The sequence below is a fragment of the Anas acuta genome, chromosome 11 (genome assembly GCF_963932015.1).
Source record: "Anas acuta chromosome 11, bAnaAcu1.1, whole genome shotgun sequence".
In the NCBI taxonomy this organism is placed as follows: domain Eukaryota; kingdom Metazoa; phylum Chordata; class Aves; order Anseriformes; family Anatidae; genus Anas; species Anas acuta.
Genome location: NC_088989.1, coordinates 8,434,032 through 8,451,050, shown reverse-complemented (window position 1 = coordinate 8,451,050; position 17,019 = coordinate 8,434,032). Strand labels below are relative to the sequence as shown.

Sequence of the window (17,019 nt, the reverse complement as noted above, 5' to 3'; positions counted from 1 at the left end):
AACATGCTCACCGTATTGTCACTATGAAACCCTCCTGAAATTCTGATTTATGAAGATAATACTAAAAACTTTTGGAATACACTGTTTAGGGAGGGTAAAAAGGATGGGAATATGAAAATATTAAGTTTTGGAAGACGTGTCCAGAACCTTTACACTAAAGATTCGTAGATGTCTATAGGTCAAAAGCTAAAAATGTGTCTTTTGTGGTTTTGGTGGTTGTTTTTTTTGTTTGTTTGTTTGTTTTGTTTTTTTTTGTGTGTGTGTGTGTGTGTGTGTTTTTCCCAGTATTGCCAATTTTTCAAGCAATATTTAAGTCTTCCAAAGGAAATATGACAAAGATTTCTTGAAAAACGTTGAAGAAAAATGTGAGAGTTGCTACAATATCCAACAGTGCACTGTTTGAGGTGCTCAAAGCAGAAATTCTGAACAAAACCACAGCAAATTTGGAAAACTGTCACCACAAATTAGAAGGACATTGAACTGGTCTAATTCTTCTCTTGATCATGGCACATCTAAAATTCTTCTATTTCAAAAGTTTCAGTAGAGAAAACCAGCAACACTAGGGAAAGAAAAAAGAAAAGAGACCATTGAATTTTTAACATTTGTTTATAAGAAAGATGCTGTAGACCTTTAAAAACAGTCAGAGCTTCCCTCTTGTTTATAGGAAGGTAGGACTAAGAGCTGACACTTCCTAAACCATTATTTTCCTAGTAGGCAGGATATCAAACCACAGGATTCACAAGAAGACTGTACTTGGGAAGAGTATTTTCTCCAGAAAATAGATAAATAACAAAATGTGACATACATACTTGTATTCCCAGATTTGCTGCAAGACAAATAGCCAGGGAACATATTAAAAAAAAAAAAAAAAACTGAAAAGTTCATCACCTTGAGAATACTCATGCCCCATTTGCTAATCTTCCCCCAGTTTTGGGGGCATGCCTCACTTCTGATGTGAAAGACCTAGAATTCCACTCATTCTCTTTAAAACAGTTCCTCTGCCAGTTCTCTCAGCAGCATACATGCCCCCTTTTTTTCTTAATGTATATTGACAATAAAACACATAATATATCCCTGAGCATATGATGTCAGCTCAGGAACCAGCTTCCAGCCCACAACTCTGTAGGCTGAAATTTGAATCTGTAGCTCCCAAAAGTCCTGCCAAGTCTCTCAGTAGGATGAATGAGTACCTCCTATACCTCAACTAGCAGAGAAAAATGGGTGTTTTGAACAAGATTAATGCTCTGAATCCTAGTCAAATAAGGCAAAACCTTTAACAAGTCACTTTCTCCTGTATCTAGGATGGTTGCCAGTAACTCCAGATGTGCAGATAAAAACACCTGAAAACGTTCATGACTTGCATTCTTTGGAAGAGAAACGGGGATTACAAACAGCTAAAAGGAACCAGACTAAGTCCAACAAAATCTTTGTATTTGAATAAATATTTGCCCAAAGACTACAACTGAAGTGCCCGATTAAGTAATTGAGTTGATCGTTTCAAACATATAGCTTATGTCAGCATGTGCTCCCACATCCATTACTCTAACTCCACTCCTGGAACTGGATTTTGACTTCCTTGCATTTTTTTGTTTGTTTCTCCTGAATACGCTTTTCTCTAGCTAAGTGCATGTTTTGACCACACTGTAGATTTCAGCTTGTGTTTTGCTGCATGCTATAAAGTAGCAAACACTCTTTTGGCCTGTATGTGAAATTTAAGGCCGCACAGAAACCCCGAAGTCTCAAATAGACATCGCTCAGACAAGTTGTGTTCCAGAGCAGGCTGCTGCCACCCCAATGGTTCTCAATGTCACTTGGGAGGAAGTCATAAAATGTTCAGGAAAGAAACATCTAGATGCATCTATTATATTTTTCATGCTTATCTGGGGAGGTTTCTTCTCTGGTTAAGAGAATATTTTAAAGCAAAGGTTAATTATGCACTAGCTTTCTAAGAGCCTATAAAGGATTTACAACAGGTTGTTGGCAGCATGTGGTAGCACTGATCACCTCCCTGCACGCCTGCAGAAACCAGATTGATAGCTGCCTTTTGCAGAATTGGTTTAACTACTTTTTCTTTAGTCCCCTTATAATTGGAAAAAAAAAAAAAAAAAAAGAAAGAAAGAAAAGACTGTTCTGCAATCTAAATTCATGAACTAACCCATACATAGCAATGAATTGCAGATCTCCTAGAATCACTGACAAAGCTGCTGTTAACTTCAAAAGCAGCCCAAATTTGTCCAAAAGGAATGGAATAAAAGAATGACATCTGAGGTTCTCAAGGTTAGGCAGAAAATATGAACAAAGGGGAAAGTTCTTTTACCAGCAGCTCTCTGCAGCTTTCCTTCAGAACTGTTGTTAAAGCTCATGTTCATTCACTGAAGGAGCCTGAGGCAGTGACCTGCTGGCAACCATACACAGAATTAACTTCGATCCTAGAAGCAACTTCACCAAACTTGACTAGTCTAGTCATTACCCCTATAAGTTACTGATGTATACAGGTAAATACCTTCTTATTTCTTTTCACAATAAATTTACGATTTTTTGATATTTTAGAACAAATATTACCTAAAGGTTGTCAACAGGCTGCTTTCATTACTGAAAATAAGCTAATTTTTTCTTCCAAGGAATAAATTATTCTTGTTTACGAATAGTAACAACGACAGAAGAAACAGACAAAAATAAGTCACTGACAAACTGAATACACCAAGGTTATCTTCCAGGTACCATATGCACAATGTATGTATTTCAAAATGTCATACATATATAATGATGTTAAAAACAGCAATGGCACTAAAGAAGCAGTTACATAAATACCACAGATAAAATCCTTGTTTAAAACTGCATCAATACACGTATTGCTCCAGCAGAGCTCACAGTAACTTCTACATAAAAGAGAAGGTCAGAACAGAGTAAGAAGGTAAATATCGGCATGTGTACTAAAAATCTGTAACATTAGTTAAGCATTTATGAGCTAAACAAACAGGTCCATGTTTTGGGTTCGGATTGACATTTAACAATAAAGCGAACCAAATGCAAAATAAACATTACCAAAAATGCAGCCAATGTAAAATTCCTGTTTTGTCGTCTTGCCAGATAATAAAAATGATGCCCCACATGGAAATTAGATTTTTCAAAGCTACCATACTGAATCATTTAATTTGTCTAAGTACTCTTAATGCAGTTGCACACTGCAACAAGCATTTGAATTTTAGATTAAGCAAATGAAGGCCAAGGTATTTCTTCATGCACACAGTTACAAAGAATACTTAACAGCAGGATGCCACATAGCTTATAGGAACAGGCAGTAACCCAGTGCCATTTCATCTAGCCATCAGAAGGATGGACGCATCTTTTACCAATATTATTTGTGCTTAATATTGAGATTACATCCCTTTCTACCCCTTCTATATGTAACTGTGTCCCATAGGTCTCATGTAACTGTCTCATGGAACTAACCTTGTGTAGGATAACTATTTGTTGACATTACCACCCTACAATTTAGCACCCTACAACTTTCAAAAGTGTTTAAATAAAATTGTTTTGTTGATCAGTCAGGGTGGGCATTCAAACTGTAAAGTCCAAAGTTTGAACACAGAGCGATTAGAGAAGTTAAGTCATCTTAAAGTCTCTTTATGCTCTCTCTAGTGATCACACCTACCAACCCTTTTCCGTCTCCCTCAACAACCTCTCACAAACCCGGTAAAGGTAATCCAGATCATCTCACGTTGCCAGCCCAAAACTCTAAACTATTTCTTTCATATTTTCAAAGCCTAGAGAGCTCAGACCTAGCTGAAATATTTACTTATACCTTGCGATCCATTAACAAAAAATAAATAAATATAAATAGAAGAGCCGAAGTGAAGTCTAGGGAAAAGGTTTCTAAATTATAACAAAGCATTTATGAATAGTTTGAGTTCTCATTACCCTTTTTTGCCAACAATTAAAAGAGTCCATTAATGCTACAAATCATAGATCAAGCAGGCACTCGTCTCAGACCTAGAGACATAATGCTACAAAAAAGTAGTGCCACCTTCAGTACTCCATGTAATTAAGAGTGAATGAAGGCATCAGTTACTGTGAGAAATGAGTACTCCATCTCTTCCTGGGGAAAAACAGAGCACGTATCAGATTTAAATGGCCAGAAATACTGCGTCAGCAGAAGGAAACAGATTGAAAACATCAGACAGCTGAAAGGGTGATACGAGGTGGAAGAATACACTATCAATTGCTCTGTTTCAAGTGGTTTTAACATATAATGGTCATGCTCATGTTGCCATAAGCATGATCTTACTAATTTTAAGCAAAGAACTCAGTCCTGGGTTAATTATTTGCAGCCTGGCAGTCTGTAGGCACCTTGTGATCCTTACATAACATACAATTATGTGTTCAGTAATGTCAGACCAATTAGTAGGCAGATGGGTGGCATCAGAGGCACGCATTTTGTTATTACAGAGATCCAACTCTACAGTCCTACAGTGCAGAGTAGAACACTTCTAATCCATGGAACGGATGGGAAACAACTAAACAGAGATTAAACATCTGCACATTGTCCAAGTGCACTTTCTCCCTGGTGCAATTACATGCCTTGTAAAAGACACAGTAGATGGACTTAGCTAGCATTAACCATTTCAGTACTAATTCTTTCAGAAGTGGTTGACTGTTTGACTGTGTTTCTTGTCCTACTGCCCTATTTTAAAACTGTGTAGGCCAAGTCATCAAATTGATTGGTTTCCTGACAACTAACACAGAACAGTTAACTGCCACTATAAATATTGTATGGGAGAGAATTTTTAAGAATCTTCAATGTACCTGAGGGGTCCAAACCTATCTAATAATACAAGGCTTCAAATTTTTAATACCAGTAAGTTTCAAGCAGAGAAAACTGAAGTTATATTTTGCTAGCACTGTAAGATAAGCTGTCACTTTGTCAAATGATTTCTTACTAAACCTGACTGCAAGCATAAAGCATTAGCATAACTTATTAGAACAATTAGAATGCATCCTTGTTGTCTTCTAATGAGATTATTTCTTGTACTGGTAATTACATTAGACAAGAAAAGAATAATAGTTTCAGATTTCTAAAATCATCTGTAGAGTATGTGAGGAGAGGATGATCAATAATGCTAATCTACTGGAACACAAATTCCCAGAAGGAGATATTTTATCATGAGTGATTCTTTAAATAATCAGTGTTCTTTCTCAAAGTCCATGTTAATTTCACTCACACTAAAAGAAAAAAATAAAAAAAAAAAGGGCACAAACAGAGGATTTCTAGGGAAATGTTGCATTGTCATTTTTCTCACTGACCACAAACCCAGAAATAAGAGCTGGCATTATCCTCATGAAGATAACTGGAATAACAAACTTCAACAGAGCATCCCCTCCTACATACCTGCCATACCTTCTGATACCAGAGATATTCCAAAACATCTGATTACCTGTAACACCTAAATAGAGTTAACACAAAAATACCTTTTTCATTGGGGAATGCCATCAATTGCTATTTTGTGACAGACTAGGTAAAGAAATCTCAGATTAAAAAACGGTCCCTAAAGCCAACATTATCAAAATATCATTGTATATTATCAAAAACAAATGCCTTCAGCAGCTCTCATTAACATTTCAGCAAAGGAGATCTGTGGAGAAATATGCAACTTTTTTTTCAGTGCTCACTCTGGAACAACTGCAGCTGTTAAATTCAAGTAGAAAACTCAGCCTAGTATACTCTTTACTGTCAAGGACACCTCAGATGAGCAAAAACCTGACTTATCTATTGATAGCTCAGCCAGCTTCCTTAAATGGACTGCAAATAATTTTCTGAGAGCTTTGTAAAAGTCTAGATAATTTTCAACGAAGCAAAAAGGCAACAATCTTGAATTTCTTTTCCATCATACATTTCCACATCAGTGCAACTATGCAGCAATAGGCAAATAAGAGATAATATGCTACAGGTGATTGCACGTATCTTCAAAAGAAGATACTGAAAAGTAACTCCTTACATTGTATGATTCTTAAATTCCAAAGTAATGTTATCTTCTAGAGAGTTTAGAGTTTGTTTTGGGTGGGTGGTTTTCAGAATGGGGATTGGAAATAAGAAAGGGGAGTTACACTTATTTCAGAATGCAACCAAAAAAATAATCATACCACTAATTGAATCCTATGCTTTTAACAGAGATGTGAAATTAAATACATGAATAAGCTGCAAAGAGTTACTAACCATTTAGAAAATAGACCTAAATCTAATCCTAATAAACTCTTCCCAGCCTACTAACAGGAAAGCATCCCACAGTGATCCAGCAAGGTTAATTGCTGAGGAAGAGTTCACATTTTATGAATCCAATGAATCTGTAACTGAAGCAAATAAATACACTGCAGTTTATACCTGCGGGGCAGGGGGGGGAAGAAAAAAGAAAATATAAAATATATATATTTATATATTTATATTTTTATATATTTATATTATATTATATATAACTGAGATTTATATATGTAGCTTTCTATATATGGCTTGGAGACAGAAGTATGAGAGAACTTTGTTGCACAAATTTTAAATAATGATTGGTTTTAAGTATTCAAAGTTTACAAAGTTAGTATGTTCCTATAGGCCTAAATGCTAACTAAGCAGAGATACAGGTATGCTACCATTTGGTTCATTCATAAATTATTTATAAATATTATTTATAAATAGCTTTAAAAATCTTGTATTAAAGGCTACAACCAATAAACTCAATGAAGTAGCTGTCATCAGCAGTCAGTAGGTAGTCTGAGAAAACATGCAGTGGCATGTAATCTTTGACAAAGTCTTTTATCACCTTCCACAATTATCTTAAATATAAATGACAGCCTCCCCAGTGACTGTTACTAGGCTTTTATAATTTCTGTATGTAATGCCAAAAAGTAAAGATCTAGATTTTCCAAAAACAGTACAGAGGAGGGAAAATACACACACAGAAAAAAAAAAAAAAAAAAAAAAAACATAAACCCTGGGATGTTCCCACTTCACTCGTATTTGGGGACATTTCAGCAGTCTGCAAACCCAGATTGCAAATGATCAATCACAAGCACAAAGCAAAATATTAATTTGCAGTATGAGTACAGACCTAGAGATTTTCAAAAAATAAGGCTTGAATAAGTGCTTGAGAACTTGGGAATAAAAAAGAAGAAGAAACGTTATTTGTAATATTAAAGACAAGCAAAAGCTCATACAAACATTCAAATAATTTTGTGAGTACTGAAGTGGGAACTCACTCATTGCAATGCATCAAAAGCTGAATTTTAATATTTCACTGAAGTAACCTAAAACAAATGTTACAAAAGAAAAAGTAATACCACAGTTTAAATTGCACAGATTATATGAAAAAAAGATTTGTTAGCGTTTGTTGCATATGTCGTGGCAAAACAGAAGCACAAATTGAAATGGAAACCAACTTCTGAATGCATTTTTAAGCTGGCCATTGTTGTGAATCAATGTTGCAGAAATTGTAAGCTTCTTGTATTTTATAAGATACATTAAGCGAACAAGCAACAATGCTAAAAAATAATCTCATTATGGCAATTATATCATGCATTAAAAAATAAGCATCCATTGTCAGAACAAGATGTTGAGAGCTCATATGAAGGTCATTAATTTACGTTGATTTTTTTTTTTTAAATCATTATAGCAACAATAGTTGGGTTCACATGCAGCAAAAAGGATCAGTGAGCAAAAAGCAGTATTATCACCTACTGAGCAAGACAATATTTGCACACAGAAAAGGCATTCTACTCAACTACTTGAACTACATTAGCACCACCTCTGAATTATTTGTCACTTACTTCAGAAACAGATTCAGAAATGTCCAGTGGTATAATACCTCTGAATCAGTACTTTGAGCATCTGGAGAAGAACATCATATTAGTTATATTTTTTCCCCACATGAAAACGCATAGTCACAGAGAAGAGCAGGTCCATTTACCTCACTAAAATAACCTTGAGTTCCAACCTTCCTTTTAATAACCACCTCACACAGAGGCCAACTTACCACAACAAAAACAGAAAACCACTAATATATATATGTATATAAAAAGAAGCTTTTTGTTGTAAGAGTCAGGACAATGGTCTGATGCCAGCAGTCTTCACAGATACAAATGATGTACTTGAGCAGCCACTGAAAGCAGAACTTAGCTTTCAGCACCCTTCGTACATTTTTCCCCCCTCAACCCAGATGTGTTGTAGTTTACTACTAATCACCGCATCCATACTTCGCATAGAACAGAGGCTGCTGGCTTGATTCCCCACCCATGGAAGGGTTTCTAACTCTTCACACCCCTTTCCCCACTACATCAACTAAAGCCACCACTCTTCCTCACAACATGCTTCCACAGCAGCCAACACTGCAGCCACCCTTAAACACCACACTAACTTTATCCAGACACCTGATGGTTATTTCTGCATCACATATTTGCCACTTATCCCACTCCAGTAGTGAGGAGTGGATGCATCTCATTATCTCTGCACAAAGGCAATGCAGAATTCGACATGCTTATTCTTTTGGTCCTCAGTCTGGGTCTCACTTAAAACACACTCGTGTCTTTGTAGTGTGGCATATCTCACCAGCTGAAGCACAAAACCTTTCCTATGTTATAAATCAAAGGCCAACACATGATTAAAAATACCAAAATATTTCAGAAGTCTATTACTCATGAGTAACAGAATGAAAATGAGCACATTAAAAGCTTGTTCCTAAGGCAGACATCCTGTGAAGGGCTGAGCTCCTTTACCAACAGCACAGTGTATAAAAGGGGTCATTTCGTGGCAAAGCCATGGTGAGACACATTAAATACGGAGCATATTAATTAAAATACAGAAGAAAATTTTGTAATTTACTCAAGACTCCTAGCTAGTTTTAGATGAAAATGACATCCTGTGGGTAGCAAGTCAGCAGGATCTGGTATTATGCATTTTCAAGCTATTTAATGAGCCTTTTTGTTGCTGTTATTTGTAGTTTGAAAAATAATTCAAAAAGAAAGAAGTGTTTGAAAGCATGATATTTAGCCAAAATAAGCATAAAGCCCGGCAATAACTCTCAACTCCTTGCACATCCATCACACCAGTCATCCCAAAGATGAGTAACAGCAGAGATCATATGATAAGCAAAGATGAGCTGAAAGGAGATTGGGGGAGCAGGAATGACCTGGGATTTTTCCTATAAATTGCTAACAAAGTGCTGTAGAAACAACTGCTCTTCAGTAACTGGATTCTATGCAATGCACTACAAACTGTTTCAATTTCCCGATATACATGTATATACATATGAAACTTTACTAAGCTCTGCCTTACTCTTACACCAGAAATGCATTACACTAAGAACACTGAACAAAGGGGAAATATAGGTCTTCCAGTTCACATAAGCAAGCTAATAAGCCAGGAGAATGTCGTGAAGAAGTGATAGCTATTTTAAGTCTTCTACCTGAACTGGCTTTTGGAAGCCAACAGGAGATCAAGAAATCAGCTCAACTTCGCTAATGCAGGTTTGAATCAGGACCTTCCTTAGGAGCACCAATCCACTCCAAAACTGAAAGCAATCAAAACCCCTCTTGAAACAGCTGAATCTCTTCATTTGAAGAGGTACACCACCTAAAACTCAAACCTCATGATTTTCCTCTATAAAATACACAGAGTAAGATTCCTTTCTTTTATATGTATATGTATTTTTAACTGCTGTGCTTGTTCATCATGCTTGCTGTAACTTCTATGGAAATAGAACAGCAGGTGAAAGTGTTTATGACTTTTGCTAGACTTTTGTTTTCATGTCTTGTAGACTTAAACCAACATCTGATTAGCTTTTCTCAGAAACTGTGCAAGAGTTACAGCGTCAAGGTTGAAGGAAGGTTGATTTTGCCTTTATTTTTTTTGACCTCTACTATTTGTATTTTCCACAAAATATGCCAAAAATGAATATCAGACACTTAAATGACATTTTTGAAGAGAAGTATGGATATCTTATAACATTTCATATGTGAATTCATAGCAAAAACTTGAGAGGCCTGTGCAAATCAGTTTCATAAGATCAATATGACACCTAAAACACCACATGGTATGCAACACCATTAAATACACAAATGTCTAAATTATTTATCAGAATTTCTACAATCTAAAGAGCAGCGTGCTCATTTGAAAAAATGGAAGCTTGGTAATTCTCCAAAGCTAACCCATTCGGTTGGCATTCTTAAAAAATAAATCAATTCTTCAAAAGTCTACTTTCAAAATTTCTCTCTCAAGTTGGTAAGAAGGAAACACACTACTGTTAATTAAGATGAGACAAAAATATTTTACCCATTTGGCATGGAAGTATCCACACTGACAGACGTTCAGTGAAATGTTACACCATCTATGTCATTTACTGTAGTTTGCTGTCAAGATCTTCAGCAAACCTCATTACCTCTTCTGGCAGTTCTGCTACTGTACTGAAAGCTTATCCGAACAGCACATAACATCATCTTCTGCAGTGTGGCTGGGTGATGTAAGGCGAGCACTGAAGCCTTCGTGTTCTTTTTCTGTGCTTTAATTAGCATGCCTCTCAGTCCAAATGCTTCAGAGATTATTATTACATAATTATTACATCATGGTTTTTAAGCAGATACCTAAGCACTTACAGGTCTATGACTGGTATGCTTACAACAGTCTGATAGTTGCAGTTGAAGTGTCCCAGGAAAGTATCCTGGGTTGATCTCAGTTTTTCCTGGAAAACAACAGATGCCTGTTCTAGTACTCCTACGGGTCTTAAAGATCCTGTCAAAAATAGCATCCTGGCCTTCAGAACTTTGGAGCAAATGCTCCTATAATCTTTTCATATAATCTCCCATAAATTCCAATAGTTTTTCAAAAAATCTACAATCCATATTAGGCATTAATATATTATTATAGGAATAATACATGCAGGTTTGGCAGAGCCGAAGCCAAGCCAAGTAAGAATGAAATGCCAGGCATTTCACACAAGCTAGAATGACTTCACAAATATTTAAAAATATATATATATATATATACACCTTTTCATACTGCATAGTCCTATTTTCCTTTATCATTAAAGATGTGGTACTAGCATGACTAGGCTTAGAAGCCTAGCTTAAGAAGATGAATTGATTTCAACTGCGATTTCGGCCAGAATCCAATGTCCAGATAATTCATACAATCTGTATGTACATAGAACAAGGTCTGCACAGCCCAACCACATCAGCCTTGTGAGAAACAGGCTGCAAACAATAATCATACTTCTGAGCACAGGGACCATTTTTTAAAGGTTAAATTATCTTTACACAAACAGCACACTTTACAAGCAGTGGCCAGAATAAACTGCAGAAACAACAGAATGGTTCTTAGATGTATTCATCCTAACAGTACTATTACAGCAAACTTCCCCTTATCCTGAACTGCCAACAGAATTGCAAATGCTTTAAATTTATTTTTTACACTGAATTATGTTATCCAGTGCTGTCATATTAATTCGAAACTACCAATAAAAATAGAGGTTTTTTTACTGATATAAATCAGTGTTACACAAAAGTAATTCCTGAGGAGGAATAATTATGCCAAAGCGAGAAGTTTCAGTGGTGTAGATGCATTTAGAAGAAGCAAGCAAAACATTTTTCTAATATAAATATGCTGTCATAAGAAAAGCAAAAGTAGTAAAAATGTGCATTTCAATACAGTGGAAGTAATTCCCCATATAATTCCATGTTTTAGGTTTCTCAAAGGGAGTTGTCTGCCTGTACACAAAATTCTATAGCTCTGTGTTTCCATGATGTCATACATCAGATGTCTTTCAGAAATAATTGTTTTGCAAATATCTATTTTATTGTTCAGTGAATTTTCCTTATACATTCCGTTATGTTGCTATTCTTCTTCCCTAGTACACTTAACACTTCGTACATTTTTTGCATCTTCTAAAGATGGTATGTATTTAAATTCACAAACAAAATAATCCCATAGCTGGCCATCTTGCCTGGTGAGCCTTTTCACCAATAATTAGCATTTACCTTGTTCAAGGATAAATGAATTATTCACAAATCAAATTGCATCTACATTGGTAGGGCTTTTTGTTTGTTTGTTTTTGTTTTGGTTTGTTTTTAGAACTTTTTTTTTTTTTTTTGAAAGAATGATAAAAATTTTTAGCCCAGGGCATGGCAATGGAAATCAGCCAAACTCTTAACCTGGAATCGCTTACACGCCTTCACCCAAAGCAGCGCAATCGATTTACCAAATAGGATTTTAACATATCTGTAGCCATAGGCAGAGTCTAGAAGTTATTTCCATCCATTTTAAAAAACAAACCTCCAAGCCAGTAATCTTATGAGATACATAAACCCACTACATTAAAATTCAAAAGGTGCGTATTTTAGGCCTTTAGAATACATCTTATTTCTTAGCTTTGGATAGCTTTTACTCCTGCACACATTTCAAATTGTTATATATGGAAGAAACAGTTTGAATTTCTTTAAATAATGCTCTGCTTTTCAAACCCCTATAGTGATCTTGTTCAAGCTGATGCTGGAAATTTAGAATTGAAAACCAGTCCTGAAACAATCACAACAGTGCCTTGCATCCCATCTTCAGTCTAAGAAAAACTTTCTTGAGAGGAAAAGCAGCAATGGACTAAATCCATCTCTCAAATGGGAATGATTTCTTTACCATTTGAAATTCCAAAACTAAGGGTTTCACAGAAATAACAGCCTAAAAGCATTTTCTATATTCTTTTAGGAAGGTGAAGAGACGGTCTCAAAAATAAGCTTCAAATAGCTTCTCATTCTCTTGTGGAACAAGACAAAACAACAAAAAATATAGTATAGACCATTGCATTGTTCAATACTATTCAAGAACATCCTGTATCACAAAGGCCTGAGAACCACAATAAAATAATTTATTGGTACAAAATGTAAAGTTTATTACTGATGTTTTTAATGCCTTTAGTCCTTTTGAATCATGATTTTCCCATTCTTTTTCACATACACACAAATGTTGATAAAACTCATTAAATCCTTCCTGATGGCCTTTCAAGGGGAGACTAATTTTAAAATTAATACGTATAAGGAAATCAATCTTCCTTTAAATAATATATCTAAGACTAGTCTAAGTAGCATTACCTTCCCATTTATCTTAAAAATGCAGTAGGTCTGTCGTTACTGCTGCTGACGTTCCTGTCATCTTGTTAAAATTATGTCAAAGAAAATTTTTCACAAAGATTCCGATGGAGGTTTCTCAAGGTGACATCACAAAAGGTCAAGAACAACTTATTTCTATAAAATTTGGAAGACTATTTCAGATTAATACGCATTTGTAAGTGATCAGATTTCAGGAGATTAATTTTATATGTACAAGTTTGTTATGACATCTGTCTCATTTGATAAATATCTACTGTTCCCAAAACAGATGCTTGTAAGAGTCCATGAATTATTACAAGAGGCTGTATTTAGTTCTGTTCTGTGTTCCTCCTTTCAAGCCTGCTGAAGTATGGAAGCCTTGAGATAATACTTTTTTTTGGTTCTGTTGGAATAAGTAGCAATACTGACACTCTTTGTAATCCTATACAAAATAAACCAAGTAGAAGTGTCACAAAAGAGAAATATTCCTTCAAGGAATCACTTTAACCAAGAAAAACACAAGTACATGGATTCTTTGCATGGAACATAGGGAGTTGCATGAAAAAAAAATACGCAAAGAACTTGGAAGTTCTTAGTGATATTCTTTGTCCTATCAGAAAATGGCTGCTACGTGTGTATATATATATATATATATATATATATATGTATATCCAGGCTTGAAGGAGCTTGTATGTTGGTTAGAATTAATTAGCAGAACTCATCTGCCCACATATTGTAAACTTCTACTTAGAGGCTAACATGCTCTTATCATCAATTAAAAACATCTGTTTTAACTGACATACCAGACTGTTCATGCGCTCACTTCAGATTAGGAAAGAAAATAAGAATCACTAAAATCACGTAGCAAATCAAGATTGCTTATAGCTTAGTAAACAAGATACTCAAAGCATTCCAAAATGATGTGAAAATCACAACAGGAAGGCAAGGGGGGGAAAGGCGTGTACTGCTGAGGATATGTACCGAAGAATGCAGGATCATTCACAACCAGAGCAAAAGTTCATACCCATAGAGGATTGAGTAAAAGCCCATTAAAATTAGAGAAAGGACAAATCCAGGCTATGTCAGATACTGAGAAATTGCTCAAGAGTTGCATGTTATGATTTCATTACAAATGCAAGCTGAAGAAGAAACAAGACTAAGAACAGCTCTAGACAGCAAGTGCAAACAACCAGTAACCACCAGCAGCAGAGCAGAGGCCAGCAGCCTGTCCCACCAGTCAACCCTAAAAGAGGACTTCAGTCCACAGCCCCAAAATCACCTGTTTTCTATAACAGTGCAAACCACTGCAACAGAAGACATTCTCTTTCTAGCTAAGTGTTGAAGGTCTCCCTCCCATCTAAGGAAGCCTACCACATTCTTTCTGAACAGCAAAGAAATCACACTCTCTAGTCATGCATGACATGCAGCATTAAGTATGTTTTTTTCTGAATGGTCTTTTTTTCTTCAATATCTTTTTCAAAAAACATGCTCTGCTAAAGTTCTTTAGATGCTCAATCAGCAGATAATACAGAGAAAAAATCTGGTTAGGGTAAGAAACTAAAGGAGAGAAGGGTAGGATAGGGATTTAATTAGAAGTCATCATTATGTCACATTGGCACATTTAATAATACCTGTTACTTGTGCTGAATGAAGTAATTTTTCTGCAGAGAAAAAAAAAAAGTTAAGTTCTATATCACAGAGTATTGAATACCGAAGGTATACATGTATATCAAGGAGAAGAGAATACAGAGTTCAGTTAGGAAAAAACAGAATAAGTTTGACAACTTGGGGCAGGTATGAACTGCATTTCTGAGCTGTTTATAGCAAGTGCTTATTTACTTTGGTAGAAATTGGATGCACATTTGTCTTATTTGCAAGCATCTGCTGTGCAACAGTGCTACTTCTACTAAATATCATAAGTTACTTTTAGTAAGTTTTTCATGTTTGAATTCTAGCTTAATTTGCTTTTATAGCAATACTTTCTGGTTTTGCAACTTTGCTAGCCAACACCGTAAATGCCTTAAGAAAATTCCACGCACATTGTTAGTATTTGCAATCCATTAGTATTATACATGTATGTACTAATATTCTTACTCCAGTTAAAGTACTCAAAATTATTTGATACAAGGTGGAAAGGAAAAATCAGTAATGGAGAGTAATGATACACTGAAAACAGTAGGTGAGGCAACTACACTGGCATCAAAGCAACATTAGGAGAAGCTGAAGATTTTATTGCACAGTACAAGATGAGGAAAGTCTTAAATGCTTTGGCATTGTTACTAGCAAGACATAGAAAAGTTACTCTGACCATTTCTTCCTGTGCAACCGACATAACTGTATCTGAAAGAAAAAGAAGTCAATGAAAAAGAATATGCTTGAAACTATTTGACTATAATGATCAAAGTATGATACAAACAAGAGAACAGCAGTTTTGAAAGAAAAAATAATCTATATTTGATCTAGCTCAGGCTTCCTTTGTGTCAGCACTTTAACACAGCAAAGGTGCTGACAATAGTTCTGTTAACTGTGAAAACTACTAAAACTAAATGAGGTTTTAAAGACTGCTTACCTTTAACTGACGGACTGAATTTCAAACCTCCAAACAAGACAAAACCCAACATATACCAAATTTCAGTGTATTTTGTGTATGTAGAAACAAAGCAAACTGAAGAGAAACAATGTTTTTTCTTGATGCAAGTAAAAAACAAAACAAAAAACATTGATTTCCAATCCCACCTAGTTTCTAATTCTAAATTCTAAATTATATTCAGAATATCCCCAATTTACCATCAATGCAATCAAACTGCAGCTATTACTATTTGAAACACTTTTTCCTCTTCATAAATACTGAAGTTTCTTTAGTATGGCACGGTGCAATCTGTATTATCATAATTGTTATAAAAGCAAATAACTGATGAAAATATCAGTGAACATAAAAATTATTTATTTTCATAACCAGACAGAAAACAGTAATAGTAAATAAAACATCCAGCAAACTAAAAATACTGAACTGTGTAAACAACAGTCATGTGCAAATTAACTCTTGCAGCCTTGTGGACTCATTTCGTTTCCACTTAACTTCACTTGCAACCACTGCAGTGGAAAATATGGCTCCCACTACTCCTGCTGAATTACAGACTTAGTCCAGAAGGCCTGAGAAAAGTCTCAGAAGTCTAGATCTCATTTCAAAGTACAATAGATAATTGACACAAGAAATAGAATATATAGCATCCTCGACATAATATTTCAATACACATATCAACAGCTAGAGTACCTAAGCCCCATCAAATAAACCCCAGCAATGCCACCCATTTTCATTTCTTCTACCATGACTTTTCCTACAACATGCATTTATAATACGTTCTCTGCATCATCACAGTCAGAAACGTTGGACTGCACTCACTGTATAAGACTTTTACTATTATACATGCTCCTGGAAGGCAAAAATGGTGCCATAATCTTTACTGCTAACAGCCACATCCAAATTTCACAATTCATTGTGAAGAAACTTAATACAGATGGTATTAAGCAGGAATTTATAAACTTTGCTTTAACTTTGAAAATGAAAAGCACAGAGAAGCAACATTTAGCAGTAACTTGTAAATGTAATCTTCTGGTCTAAGAAAATTATCTCTGATTACCCTACATAGTTCATACAATCTGTCAAGTACTTGTTTTATTATACCTGAAGATATGATGGAGATGCTTTTCTTATGCAGGAAAAAAAGAAAAAAAGAAAGTACAAGGTGTTTCTAATGTTACTTTATGTTACTTTTTGGTACTATCTCTATATAAGAAATTTACACTGTTTCTGAATGCTAACACTTCTAATTCTGTATTGGAAGGCAAAACATCTCTAAGTTTACCCATAGGTTTCACATGATCTTGTCTGATTCTGTAAGATTA

At 35.3% G+C, this 17,019-nt stretch overlaps 1 protein-coding gene and 1 long non-coding RNA gene across 4 annotated transcripts in view; both read right to left on the bottom strand.

The window, feature by feature from the left end:
• FHIT (fragile histidine triad diadenosine triphosphatase) overlaps nucleotides 1-17,019 on the bottom strand; it is a 565,209-nt gene that overhangs the window by 469,054 nt on the left and 79,136 nt on the right. The window lies entirely within an intron of this gene.
• Nucleotides 214-2,398, bottom strand: LOC137862418 (uncharacterized). Its single transcript, XR_011100263.1, has 2 exons — nucleotides 2,318-2,398; nucleotides 214-559 (listed from the first exon to the last, which is right to left on the bottom strand). It is a non-coding gene; the product is annotated as an uncharacterized lncRNA (long non-coding RNA).